General features: G+C 37.7%; 1 pseudogene; it reads left to right on the top strand.

The window, feature by feature from the left end:
* Positions 1-3,554: 3,554 nt before the first annotated feature.
* Positions 3,555-5,273, top strand: LOC122742441 (annotated as a pseudogene).
* The last annotated feature ends 7,935 nt before the right edge of the window (positions 5,274-13,208 follow it).

Consider the following 13,208-nt stretch of genomic DNA (forward strand, 5'->3'; position numbering starts at 1 on the left):
TAATCCTATTTCTGCATTAATCCTGTTATAAGAGAAAAAATCAGGGCAGTAATGCAAAACCTCAAAATAGAAAAAAAAAAAACCCAACAGTACCCAAAACAAAAGAAATAGTATGGTTCAATCAGCTTCTATACTCAACAATTCTTTTTTTTTTTCTTTCCTTGGATTTGGAGATCCTCTTCTATCATGAGTTCCCTGGAACTCTTCTGTACCATTGCATTGGTGAGAAGAATATAGTCCATCACAGTAGGTCAACCTCAATGTTGATGATACTGTGTACAGTGTTCTTCTGGTTCTGCTCATCTCACTCATCATCAGCTCACATAAGACTCTGAGTGGAGTGCATTTTAAACCTGACTGAATGAAAGGATGGTGGTGTGTTTAACCGGAACAGTAAAGTTAGGAGGAGAGGAGGGTTTAGGAAGAAAATAAGTACTGTTTTGAGCATTTTGATTTTGAGGTGCCTATGATATCCAGATAGTGATGTGCATCAAAGACAATGGAGCTCGAGAGCAATATGGGAGCTAGATGTATATTTGGAAATCATCTAGAAATGGATGATAATGGAATCTGTAACAGTTGATAGAGATTAGAGTATTTGCTCAAGGTGAGGTTGCTGATGTCACTGGTAGGATTTAAACAGGACCTGGAATTTTGTTAGTGTGGGAAACTTCACTAATGTGCCAACTCGTTCTGATTATGCCAGTTTACAACTTTTCTGAAATTAAGTATTAGAAAGATGATTGGGCCACTGTAAGGATAAATACCTTGACCATGGTCACATACAAAGGCTGGTGCGCTATGTCATGCTACCTTTGCACCAGTAATTCTGATAGATATGCTTCAAATATCATTATTTATTTAAAGCTATTTTAGGATAAAATCTCTTAAAATCAATAATAACAATTAAAAAAACTTTATGTGAAATATTTGTTAGACATTTATCCCTTTAATATCTTCCTATTACATCTTCTGTCTTATTGGGCTGACTAAATGGGATTTCCAATTAATAATAGATTGTCTCCTCTAATTTCTCCATTGTTAACAGGGTTCCACTCAATGTGCTGGAGGCATTACTTAATCCTGACATTTCTAAGATACAATTGGAGCAATGAGGCCTCCTACCTGTGATTCTTTGCCCTCACCATGTGACCAGCTCCTTTCCTATTATCATACATTTTCCTGATGATCTTTTATTACTTTTAAATTATTGGCCTAATTTATTATCCATTCATACTGTCTGTTCTTGATTTGCTTACTAATGGACAAAATAGATTGTCCAACCAACTGCAACACATTGTTTATCTACTTGGCCTCTCCAAAATGAATGATCTAGTCTAACTCTTTTGAGTGGTTATGGGTCTCTTCCAAGAGGTTCTGCAATGTTCTGGAGAGCAATGCAACTAGGACAACATTATATGAAAACAGGAGGAGCATCTTTGAAGGACTTCATCATCCACAATCCTCTTCAATCTGGTCTTTGTCCTGGATCTGCTACATCACAAGGGTGAACACATTTGGCAAGTATGCATCTTTGCTGTGTCTCACCTGATATTTATGATGATATGAGGATTGTCAAATAGGATGATTTGTGATGTTTTATCTTTTAAAGACTCTTGCATTATTTTGATGTACAGACAGGAGACAACTTTTTGGAAGAGAACACTTACAGCTTGTGTTTTGCTAAATTGAATCAAATGTTTGTTTTTTTAATATTCAATAAACATAAGCACAGTAGAATCTTATATTCTCTTTTAGTCAATTGCAAAATGGTAAAGATGTGATTCATTATAGACTAGTTGATCAACATTGTAGACTGATTGAGAAAGCCTTTTTGTTTCAACTACTACCTTTATAGAAACTACTTTTATTTCATGTAAAAAGATTTTATTTATATTAAGAAGGTAGACATATAAGTCAGTAGATGACAAGGTTCACTCTCACTTTTTTTCATCAATAAGCTCATAATCTTCCTAGGAATTTGCATTTCAACTTCTTTAGATCCTTTTTTTTTCTTTGTTGACTATCTTTATTTCAAACATTTTAGGAGAAAAAACAAATCTTTGTATAATTGAAGAGACAGCAAATGCCACTTGCAACATACTCCCTACCTGGCATCTGCCCAACCTGCAAGGATTTTAAAGATATATACAATATATGGAGCAAAGGCAATATACCTCACACCATGCATAAGTAGTGACTGAAGCTATGACTGATCATAGACTGACTAAGGAAGAAAGATATCTACAGAAGGGAATGTAGTAAGTCTGAATCAGATCCGTGGTAGCCAGTCAAAGTACATCTTCTGGTGGTCATGTCATGGTCATGGCTGTGGGTTGGAGAGCTTCCAAGAAACTGCATACAGATCACAGAAATCAATATTAGAAATGGTCACTAGTTACATCAGCTGTGCTACAACCCTGGCTGGGGTGCCATTAAGTCAATGTCACTTAGGTTCCTAGCCAGCCAGACACCAGCAGCAGAGTCCCAAATTAATGATCAAATTTCTCTGGAAGTCGAATGTCAGTGGAAAAGCAGTAGGCCTCTGGCAGCCATTCCCAGATGCCCTAGGGGGCTCCAATCCCTTGGAGGCCACACCCATGTCCCTGTCTGAGGCGGCACTGAGGAGCTCCTTGTTTCTCAATTTCTTTAGATCCATTTTAACCTTTGACCCCTCAATATCTTAATAAATATATTGTTGCGTCTACTGGTTCTAATCTATTTGCATTCTCTTTATATTTTATATTTGTGTTTTATTCTCTTTATAATCATTTCTACCTCTGCTATAAACATATCTGGGACTGTGATGTTAAAAAATAAGCATGATAGCTTTACTGTTATTGATTGTGAAAATAATTTATTATAAAAAATATTTGAAGATCTTATCCATTTTTCTTCTATTTGTTGCCTTCCTACCTTCCTTCCATTTTTATCCTTAAATGTCCTTTGGTATAAGTCTACAAGCATTTACTAAGTGCTTACTATATGCCAGGCACTGTGCTAAATTCTTGGGGTACAAATAGAAGAATAAGAAAAGATAGTTCCTCCCCTCAAGGAATGTATTGTATTCTACTGGGGGAAGACAACACCTAAAATGAAGCTGAATGGGAGTGTGTGGTATTCACCAGGGGATATGGTAAAGAAAAAAGTCCAGAGAGTCAGGAGTAGGCCCAAGAAGAATGAAAGAATGAAGTAATCCTTGAAATGACTTTGCTTAGTTGGACCTCTCTAAACTCCAAAGGACAGTTCTCTTCAAATATCTGAAGGTCTTTCATGTGAAAGAAAGTAAGATCTAGAGGACAGAAATAAGAAATTACAAGGATCAAGATTTCAGTTCAATAAAGACTATTCTCATTAAGACTATATAAGGGGGTCTTGTTCAAAAAGAAGTACGAGTGAAGGGGGTGGAGAAGACGCTGTAGCGACCAAATCGGTGGCGGTGTCCCGGAGCCAGAGTGGTGAGGCAATTGGGGTTAAGTGACTTGCCCAGGGTCACACATCTAATAAGTGTCAAGTGTCCGAGGCCGGATTAGAACTCAGGATGAAAAAAAAAAAAACTTGCTGCTATGATCCTTAGCTTCATCTGTGAAGCAGCCTGAGTTTTAACAGGAAGGCAAACATTTAAGGTATAGAATATAATTTATAAAGCAAAAATGTGGGACCAAGGAGGACAGCCTTGGCAACAGTGGCCTTTGAATCAACAACAGTGGATGCAGTCATTTCAGCACCAGCAGGATCCAAATTGATTGGGCTGCATTAGTTCAAGCATGGATTGCCCAGTGAGAAGCCTCAGGACAGCAGAGTGTGGTGGAGCAGCCTCCAAGAATAATGCCAAATTGGGACAGCTAGATGGCGCAGTGGTTAAAGCATCGGCCCTGAATTCAGGAGTACCTGAGTTCAAATCCAGCCTCAGACACTTGACACTAGCTGTGTGACCCTGGGCAAGTCACTTAACCCCCACTGCCCTGCCAAAAAAAAAAAAAAAAAGAATAATGCCAAATGGACAAGACATGTCAGGAATAGAATCTGGTCCCAACAACCATGGGAATTTTTAAGGGGATACAAATTTTAACCGAATGTGACAACCAGAATGGGGAATGCATCACCAACCCCCACACCCCGCTCCAGATCAGCCATGGATGCCACCAACATCAGGCCCAATGGACATTGTTCCTCCTTCTGAAGACAGCAACAGTCAGGACAGTGGGGAATTTGCCCCTGACAACAGGCATATATTTAACCAGAACAATCACAACTTTGGTGGACCACCCGATAATTTTGCAGTGGGGCCAGTGGACCAGTTTGGCTATCAGCATGGGGCTGCTTTTGGTCCACCACAAGGTGGATTTCATACTCCTTACTGGCAGCCAGGACCACCAGGACCTCCAGCACTTCCCCAGGGCCGAAGAGAGAGGCCATCATTCAGGGTTCACCAGCGTTCACCCATAGCATTACCTGTGAAGCAGGAACCTCCACAAATTGATGCAGTAAAATGCAGAACTCTTCCAGCTTGGATTCATGAAGGTCTTGAAAAGATGGAACGTGAAAAACAAAAGAAATTGGAAAAAGAGAGAATGGAACAGCAACGTTCACAACTATCCAAAAAGGAAAAGAAGTCAACTGAAGAAGCTGAAGGAGGGGATGGCCCTCGTTTGCCTCAGAGAAGCAAATTTGATAGTGATGAGGATAATGATGATGTTGAAAATGTTGAGGCAGCAAGCAGTGGAAAAATTACTAGAAGTCCATCTCCAGTTCCTCAAGAAGAACAAAGTGAACCAGAGATGACGGAAGAAGAGAAGGAATATCAAATGATATTGTTGACAAAAATGCTGTTGACAGAATTTCTCTTAGATGTCAGGGATGAAGAAATTTATTATGTGGCCAAAGATGCACACCGGAAAGCAACAAAAGCTCCTGCAAAACAGCTGGCACAGTTCAGTGCACTGGCTTCCCTCACTGGACTTGGTGGACTGGGTGGTTATGGATCAGGAGACAGTGAAGACGAGAGGAGTGACAGAGGCTCTGAGTCATCTGATACTGATGATGAGGAATTAGGGCACTGAATCAGGCAAAAACAGGAAGCATTTTGGAGAAAAGAGAGAGAACAGCAACTGTTGCATGATAAACAGGTGGAAGAAGAAAAGCAACAAAATGAAAGTGTTACAAAAGAAATGAATGAATTCATCCATAAGGAGCAAAACAGCAGTTTATCACTACTAGAAGCAAGAGAAGCAGATGGTGATATGGTTAATGAAAAGAAAAGGATGCCAAATGAAACTACACCAAATTTAGAACCAAAAAAAGATCATAAAGAAAAAGAGAGATTAGGAAGGAGTCAGTCAGGAAGTTCGAGTAGTGGCCGTACTAGCAGTAATAGCAGAAGCAGCAGTAGCAGCAGCAGCATATCTAGTTCATCATACAGTTCTAGCTCAGGTAGTAGCCGAAGTTCTTCACGTTCATCTTCTCCTAAAAGGAAGAAGAGACATAGTCATAGCAGATCTCCACTGCATAAACCTAGGCGCAGTAGGAGTAGAAGTTACTCTCGTAGAGTTAAAGGAGAGAGTAATAGAGATAGAGAAAAGGTAAGAGACAGGAGGAGATCTAGTAGGAATAGTATATAGAGAGACAGAAGAAATAGGATTCCTTCCCGAGAGAGAATTAGAAGTCGCTCAAGAGATAGGCGAGCCAATCGTGCCACTCCTCGTAGAAGTCGAGAGAGACGTAAAGTTGATGACTAGCGTGGTAATCTCAATGGGAGCAGTCATAAGCATAAAGGTGATGGTAAAGATCAAGATAGAAAAAAAAGAGAGGAGTAGAAGTTTAGATAAAGATAGAAAAAAGAAAGACAAAGAAAGGGAGAGAGAACAGGATAGAAGAAAAGAGAAGCAAAAAAGGGAAGAAAAAGACAGTAAGATTAGTACCCAAGATGACAGGTTAAAAAGAAAAAGAGAAAGTGAAAGAACATTCTCTCGAAGTGATTCAATATCTATTAAAATCTTAAGACAGGATTCTAGACAGGAGAGTAAGAAAAGTTCTACCAAAGATAGTAAAAAACATTCAGGCTCTGATTCTAGTGCAAGAAGCAGTTCTGAATCTCCAGGAAGTAGTAAAGAAAAGAAGGCTAAGTAGCCTAAACATAGTTGGTCACGATCCATGGAGAAATCTCAAAGGTCTGGTAAGAAGGCAAGCAGCAAACACAAGTCTAAGTCCCGATCAAGATCACCATCTCCTCCCCGTGGTAAGCACTGAGGAATGATGTGGCATTGAAATGCCACATCATTCCATGAGTTTTAAGGGCTTGTCTAGAGGCACATTGTGGCTGTGTAGGTGAAAACAGAATCTTTTAAATCTGTAAATAGGTGTATTTTTTCCAAATGCTGCTCCAAGTTACTTAATAGGATTTCTTTGTATTACATTTTTTTTTAAACCAAAATAGTGCTTAATAAGAATATAAAACATACCATTCTCTCTTTCAGCTGTAATGTTCTTAAAATTACTATTGAATGTACTGTGATGTTAATAAAGCTCTTTAGTTCGTTTTTGTTTTAAAAAAAAAAAAGACTATATAAGGGGCAGCTAGGTGGCACAGTCAGGAGGACTTGAGTTCAAATCTGGCCTTAGATACTTGACACTTACTAGCTGTGTGACCCCGGGCAAGTCACTTAACCCTCATTGCCCTGCCAAAAAAAAAAAATACTATATAAAGAAGAGAAACTAGGCATTGTGGAAGTAGAGAAAGGGGTCCTATTTTTCCCCTTATTATAACATCAGTGACTGTATCTTTAAAGTAGCATCCATTTTGTTGCAAAATGAGCAGTCACTTTCCTCTGTTTTTGCTCCATTTCAGTCTATTCTGCAAAGCTGACCAAAGGAAAAACAAATTTGTCCTGGCCCATGCCCCCAAGGCTAACTATAGATTAGCAAGCATCTGTTCTCTCCACTAAATTGTCCATCCCAATTTCAAGGTCAAATGCAGACTGTGGTCCGGATTAACAGTCCTTTTAGTAAACAAATGAATAACACACTCATATATGCATGTGTATATGTATATTCCTAGACAAATGAACAATGCCATGAAAAATACCCCCAAACATATATGTGTGTTTATATATATGTATATGCCTCACATTGCCATTACTTGAAATAATATGAATAAAGCTTCTACCTGATTTGTACCAATAAGCTTTGAATTGGGCCTATTTTCCCCCCATAACATTATTGTTCATTTGTCAAGGAATCTAAAATATGGAATAAGTGAGAAGTTGTCCAAAGCATCTGAATTCTTTTTTTCTCCATAGGTCAATAAGAACCTTATTCCCATTTATGTTTTGTGCTAATAAGTTTCCAAAGATGGAATCCTATTGTGTACTGTGTGGTACAGGAATTCCTAAAGGTAATTAAGTTCCATGTTCTGTGTCAGATGATTGCTAGAAATGTAAGGAATCTATTTAATTTAAATAATTCCATTGGGAAAAAAAAAGGTGAGTGACCTGTTAACAATATGTACTAACTCCATCCATAAGAATGTGTGGAGCCGTTAAGGCTTAGACCCTCTGAAGGCTGTCAGCATGATTGTTCTTCTTGTGATCTTTGTTGCCCCTCATTGCCCTGTGTGCCTCCTGTGATTTTGATCCACCTGTCAAGATTTTGACTACAACTCCAGCAGAGGCTTACAATAGGCTGGCTCTGGAGACATGGCTACAGGCTGAGAAAAACAGTGGAAACCTGTCAAAGCCTTCTTTTGCCTTGCGGGTTTGTGACAGGGAAATAAATTCCAGTTCCCCTTAGGGGAATTCCAGTATCTGTATAATTCATTATTCTTTGAAGATGTAATGTTTTTGGAATCCTGTAGATACAGAATCAGAAACATAGGCATTCTTAAATCAGTTGTATCAGTCATTAAATATTTATTAAGCACCTACTTTGTACCAGGCACTGGGTTAATCACTGGGCATACAAATAAAAAGACAGTGCCTTCCCTAAAGGGGTTTATAATCTAATGGGGGAAGACAACAAAGAAAAAGAAGCTGAAAAGCAAGAGGGAGAGAGAAGAGAAGGTAAGCAAAACAGGGGCATGATGGAGAATTCCAGAAAAGTCCAAAACCTAAGTGAATGTTTGTGTGTGTTTACATGTACACACATGTAGCTGGTGGAAAATGAGAAAAACCATATTGAACCTCCTCTTTAAACAAGACCCCAAAGCCCATGGCCTTGTCCTTCTATCAAATGGTCCAGTTAGAAGGGGCAGAAAGCTCTAATGAGATGTGAGTGCCACCCAGATTCAATCCTGCAGGATAATGTGATTTCCCAATGATGAGTTTCCTGGGAAAGGAAGGCACGATGGAGAAATATCTCTGAGCCACATGAACAACCAGTTTAGAGGTAGCAATCATTTTCTCTATTACTTTGCTAGCTCTAAGTTGTAACACTAATTACCAGCTCATCATCGGGTAGCAACATGGCTCTGTGGGCTTAGAAAAACAAGCTTTGACAGAACCTTTCCACTGGTCAGGGCTGGGCCCCTTTTCATGATATGGTTTAGTTGAGAGTGACAGTGGACACTCTCTTTGATAAAGCACTGCCGGTAAAAGGAAAAGAAAAAAACAAACAAACAGCTGAAGCCATCAGTGCTTAATTAAACAAACAAAAAAAAAACTGGGAAGCTCTCTGGCACACACAAGCTTTCAAAAGGTGCTTAGGATTGATGCAGGATTCTGGTTATCTCTTTTAGGTGTCTGTTAACTATCAATATGTTTGCTGGCAAAAGTGTTATCTTATCGGTGCCTGTCTGCATAGGAACAAACTTCATCAATGAGAATGGTAAACAACTTTTAGTTTAGCAGGAATCAGTTTTAGGAGTGAAAATTTTCTTTAAGAATTCTTTAGCTTCCAAATCACCTGATATTTGAGCCCAATTTGAAGCCATTATTTAGTCTTTTCTGGTTTGGTCATACAGAATGAAAGAAAGACTTGAGGAAAAAAACTGCTAAAATTTATTGCATTTAAACTGAAGAAAATAAAAACATTGATGTAACAAAGCAAGAACAAAACTTTAGTAATTTGAAATTATGATGGTACAAAAGTTTAGTCCAGATTTTCTGGATTTATTGTCACCAAATAAGTTACAGACTTACCAGACTTAAAAAAAATGTTTTACTGATAGGTTTCTTTTTACCGTATTCAATTCTATTAAATTTACTCCCACAGCTCAGAACTGAACCATCTTCTGTAATAAAGAAAAAAAAGCTGATAAAATAACCAACTGATAATTAATGGTCTCATTAGACAATATATGATGTATTCCAGTCCATCCACCATTCAGCAGCCAAAGTGATTTTCCTAAAACCCTGGTCTGACATGTCACTCCCATACTCAATAAACTCCAGTGGCTCTTTCTTTCTTTCTTTTTATGGCAGGGCAATGGGGGTTAAGTGACTTGCCCAAGGTCACACAGCTAGTAAGTGTCAAGTGTCTGAAGCTGGATTTGAACCCAGGTCCTCCTGAATCCAGGGCTGGTGCTTTACCAGTGGTTCTTTCTTATCCCCAGGATTAATTTTAAAAATCTTCTTTGGTGTTCAAATCCTTCATAACCAACCTGACCCCCAACCTTTCTAGTATTCTTACCTCTTATACCCTACTTTCCTGACATACTTCATCCAGTGACATTGGTCTCCTTGTTTGCTGTTCAACAAACAAGATGCTTCATCTTTCGGCTCCCTACATTTTCTCTGACTCTTCTCCCATGTCTGGAATGCTCTCTCTCCTCATTTCCAGTTCCTGGTATCCCTGGCTTACTTTAAATCCCAGCTAAAATACTTCCTTTATAGAAATCCTTTCCCAACCCTTCTTAATTCTAGTGCCTTCCCTCTATTAATTATTTCCTATTTATATTGTATATGGTTTGTATATATTTGTTTGTTGTCTCCCCCATTAAATTGTGAGCTCCTCTAGGGCAGGTATCCCTAGAGCTTAGCACAGTGACTAATAGGCACTTAAAAATGCTTACTGACTCACTGATTTTCTGTCCTCAAAGTCTTTTGCTTCTATTTTAAAGGAAGGACATATATTTCATCATCTGTCTCCAGGACAATTATTAGGTTTTGAATTACTGGAGAATTGTTTCCTTTTAGTGAAAGGAAAAAAATTTACTTTCATTTTATTTCATACTGTTGTCATATGAGCACGTTATCCTAATTGTATTAATTTTGTTGCATCTGTTCATAAATCTTCCCATGTTTTAGAGCACAGGATAGTAGAAACTGTTAGTCTTTCATGCTCAGGGTTTGCAAGGTATTGAGATGGGGGCCCCAAAGTGATGGATGGATGGATGAAGTATAACTCATAACAAATGAAAAAAGAAATGATCATGAAGAGGATGAGGTCAGAATTGATCTGAATGATTTTGAGATGTAAGAAATTTCTAGCTTCCATTCTAATTTCTTTTCTCAAGAGTTGCCATTTCTAACTGTGTTGCAAAACAGAACATTTTTTAGAAAGAGTAAGCCATGGGGCAAGATCTATAAGGCAATAATATCGCAATAGGTTAGAAAAGGAAACTCAAACTTGATACTTTAGAACTTTTAATTCCATAAAAAGAACAAAGCCACTAGAAAAATAAGTATAAGGATATATATATATATATATATATATATATATATATATTTTTTTTTTGGTGAGGCAATTGGGGTTAAGTGACTTTCCCAGGGTCACACAGCTAGTAAGTAAGTGTCAAGTGTCTGAGGCTGGATTTGAACTCAGGTACTCCTGACACCAGGGCTGGTGCTCTATCCACTGTGCCACCTAGCTGCCCCAGTGTAAGGATCATGAATAAAAGAAAAGAGTTTGGAATAGATAAAAAAGGAAAAGGACAAAGTCAAGAAATCTTTTTTAGAAAAATGTAGAAAGAAAAAAACACAAAAGAAGTTGAAGGAGAAGGGGGAAGATTTTGAATAAGCCATTTAACTGAAAGGGGAAAGGAACAAAGGGAGAAAAAAGGAATATTGGATAATTAAATAAAAGGGAGAACTATAATGGAATTAGTAAATTAAAAATTCAAAATTAAGGAAAGGATTGACAAGGGGGAGAGGGAAAGAGCATGTGGAATAGGATTGCCTTAAAGTGGATTAAGCAAAACTAATTCTTAGGTCAAAGTGCCCTTTCAAAACAGGAAAAGAAAAAAAAATCCCAATAAAAAAACACTAGAAACACAAATGAAGGAAAGTATAATAAGGCTTTGCTAACTTTAAATATAACTAGATTAAACAACCAAATGAGATTTAAGAGTGACAGCTGGTGAGTCAAGTGAGCAGAACCAGGAGAACATTGTACACAGTAACAGAATCACTGTGTGATGATCAACTGTTATAAACTTAGCTCTTCTCAGCAATACAATGATCCAAGACAATTCCAAAGGACTCAGGATGGAAAATGTTCTCCAGAGAAAAAATAACTGTGGAATCTGAATGCAGATTGAACCATACTATTTCTACTTATTTTTGTTTTGTTTTGTTTGAAGTTTTTCCCTTTTGTTCTGATTCTTCTTTCACAACATGACTAATGTGGAAATATGTTTAATGTGATTGTACATATATAACCTATATCAGATTGCTTTCTGTCTTGGGGAGGTGGGGAAGGGAGGAAGAAAAAATATGGAATTCAAAATCTTATAAAAACAAATGTTGAAAACTATCTTTACATGTAACTGGAAAAAAACTGTTAAGAAAGAAAAAAAATTAAGAGTGACAGATGAGAAAACAAAAGAACCATAATATATTGCTTAAAAGAATCCCATCTGAAAAGCAAAGGCATATTTATAGAATAACAATGAGAGACTCCAAAAAAGTTTACTGGATATCGGATGAATTTTTTTAAAAGCAGGAGTTTTAATCATACTGTCAAACAAAATAAAAATCCAAAACAAAAAGACAAACAAGGAAATTTAGTTATTCTGAAAGGGGCCATATACGACACAATATAAATTTTATATTTATATGCTCCAAATGCTACATTATCTAGATACATGAAGGAGAAACTGGATCACAAGAAGATATAAACAGTAACACAATAACAGGGGGAGATTTTTAAGTTCCTTCTTTCAAAATTAGATAAATTTGACAGAAAGATAAATACATTGATTAAAGTTAATTAGGTCATTATACATCAAAACAAATCTAATTAGCATTATTTAAATTGTTAATATGAATATATGAATTACCTGGATTTGTATTTTTTATGAAACCCAGGGTTAATAGGATTAATAGGGTCAAAATGTCCTTCAACCAAACTCCAAACATGAACCCAGACAGCTAGCAGATAAAAGACCCTACCTAGTGACTTATTTTCCCTCAGGATAGTAAGTCCCTATCTTATGATAACATCTGGGTGTCCTCATCCTTGCCAAACCCTTTTTTGGAATCTCATAGTTTTATCATGATGCTTTTGTATTCCCTCTATACTTGTTATAACTGAGATTATTAAATTGCTTTTTGCTTCTGGGTTGATTTCTGTGTCATACTATTAGAACTGACAATGCCCTGTAATCAGTGCACTAAAACCATATATACCCTCAGAAATGGGGAGTCCCCTTGATGTAGTAGGTGAAAAAAGGGTTAACAAGCTTTAACTCAGATATTAGCTCAAAAAGGGAGTCATACCTCAGTTAATGGATAACTTATGCTAGGTTCTCATGCCCACATAAATCAGTACCTATAATGGGAACAGAGGGACCTAGGCCATGGAGACCTGAAGACAAAAAAAGAATTCACGGCCCATAGAAATTCAGACCAGAAATAAAAGAAAAATGATTGTTTTGAAAATAATCATGGGAACCAGAAAGAGACATGCATAGAAAAGGCCAAATTTGTCCCCATATTCACCTTATGATGTGTAAGCCCCCAAAACACACCTCCACTGAAAAAGGTACCCACCTCAGAGGTTGGCTTAGGACCCCCAGAAACTTCAAATTAGGATAAGCCCTCCCTTGTAACACACCAAGTACATTATAATGAGTAGAACAGGCCCTCCCTTGCACCTCCCCAAGGTGGAGATTATTATAATGAAACTGAGTCACCTCTATCAAAAGAGGATTGGAAAATACTAGCAAGGCCTTCTGGGGCATCTTCTGGATCTCTCTTGGTTCTCTGAGACCACACAGTCTCTGACTTACTCTCACTGGCTCCCTTGGCTCTATGAGACCACATGGTCTCTGT

Source organism: Dromiciops gliroides, chromosome 2, assembly GCF_019393635.1.
Source record: "Dromiciops gliroides isolate mDroGli1 chromosome 2, mDroGli1.pri, whole genome shotgun sequence".
Classification (NCBI taxonomy): Eukaryota; Metazoa; Chordata; class Mammalia; order Microbiotheria; family Microbiotheriidae; genus Dromiciops; species Dromiciops gliroides.